The sequence below is a fragment of the Aplysia californica genome, unplaced genomic scaffold (genome assembly GCF_000002075.1).
Source record: "Aplysia californica isolate F4 #8 unplaced genomic scaffold, AplCal3.0 scaffold00289, whole genome shotgun sequence".
Taxonomy (NCBI): Eukaryota; Metazoa; Mollusca; class Gastropoda; order Aplysiida; family Aplysiidae; genus Aplysia; species Aplysia californica.
This window is the reverse complement of record NW_004797559.1, coordinates 857,598-859,567: the sequence shown is the minus strand read 5'-3', so window position 1 is coordinate 859,567 and position 1,970 is coordinate 857,598.

The window sequence follows — 1,970 nt, the reverse complement described above, 5'->3', positions numbered from 1 at the left end:
CAATTATGTGAGACGAAATGATTTCGTTTATACATTATCTCTCCAAAATTGTTATGCTAGTAGAGTTTTGGAGGGTCAGCCTAAATTATTAATGTACATTAAATCTTCGTCTAAACTGTTCCATAGCTGGATAATAGTTTTTAAAATAAGGCAAAAACAATGTCTGATAAAGAGTTAGTACGGTTTTATTTGAAAGTATGGGTCTGGCTTTTAGCAAATTTGCAGTACCGTACATTTCTATTAGCTAACGTATTTTTAAGAACTAATATGATCTTGCCAATCATACCTTTCATGAGTTGATCTGACTAGATAGATTTTAATATTGTCAATAGTCTAACATATTATTAATGAACGGAGTAGCTGATCAGGTAGGCACAACGATTCCAACAGCCCCCCCCCCCCTCGTCCTTCTTCACACACTCCAACCCTCACCCAAAGATCGTGATTTGCGATTGCCATGACACTGCGCATTTGATGTTCGCAAGTGTGTTACGAAATAACCGTCCCCATTCAACCTTGTGGATTTGTGGTGTGACGAGGTGACTGTGACGTCTTGACTGCACCGGTGTGACGAAATGACCGTGTGACGAAGTGAGTGGTATTCGGTGTAACAGGTCAAATGTCGTGGTCCTCAATGATTCTTTTTGTTGCAATCCATCCCCTGAGGACAGTATGAGTTTGAGTTCGGTAAGAGTTTTATGGCTTACAACTGCTTAAGGTCATAGTTTTACGAGCGCTCTGGACACAAGCTGATTGTATTCAAGTCGTTTCACAGCCCGGCTTGGTATTACTATCAAGTCAGAATCGTTGAAGTTAAATACATACTAAAATTCAGTTTTAAATCAGCAATTTACACTTTAAAAAATAAAACACTATTTACATGTTACTGTAAAAACCAATGGTCGTTAGAATATCGTGAAATCTGTTCGGATCAACGATGAAGTATAAATTTTTCAAGTAGTACATTCAGAATATTTTCTTCGGGTGTTTCTGAAGTCCGGACATCTATTACGATAAGTTCAGCATCGCACCCGAGACAATTATTTTCTCTCCCTGCAGGGTGTGGCCTGTTTTGGGGTCAAACACGGTGAAGGTTTTCGGCTGTGTGCTTTGGTTTCTTGATTTGATCGATTCAGTAGATCTTTTAACGTAGGCCTACTATTGATACAGTTTTGGTCACGTAAGAGTACCCCCTCCCCCCCCCCTCCCAAAAAATGCATTGTCACTAGTTTAATTTTTTAATAAAAGGACTGACAAACATAATGTATACATTTTTTGTAAATGTGGAAGAAGTTTTAGTTATTTACAATTTTAGTAGCATTGTATACAATTTTGTGAAATTCGATTTGTTTTAAACAAGCCTATTTCTTTAATAAAATTTAGTATCGTCTTGATTTGTATCTTGTGTTGGGGGAAATCACTGACGTAAATAAAAAGTAACTGAATGGGTTATTATTAGGATACGTAAGATTCGGGACCTCCGAATTTAACGTCTGTCTCTGATAAGACCGAGCCTACAAGCCTGAGATTCTTGGAAACCGAACATACAATCCGAGTTCAAGAACGTCCGTTCTCGGATTCGAAACAGAGTCATTCGATTCGTAGCCCAGCACGATACCAAAATGAGCTAACGGAACGGCCCTTTGCAGATAAGGAACGGAAAGATCTACACATTCTACAAAATATGCACGCTTCAAATGTTATCCCGACTCGAACGAATTAGTGGTCACAGAATCAATAACTTCACCATAAAATAAAGGAAATCCTTCACAGAAAAGAACTCTATACCTCGCAATGTCTAATTAGGTGAAATTGCAAAAGAAACAAGTGCAAGAGAAACAACAGTAGGGACAGCGACCTCGACAGAAGCGACCTACATCACGCGCACACGCGCGCACACACACACACACACACACACACACACACACACACACACACGCGCGCGCGTGCGCGCGCGCACACACACGCAC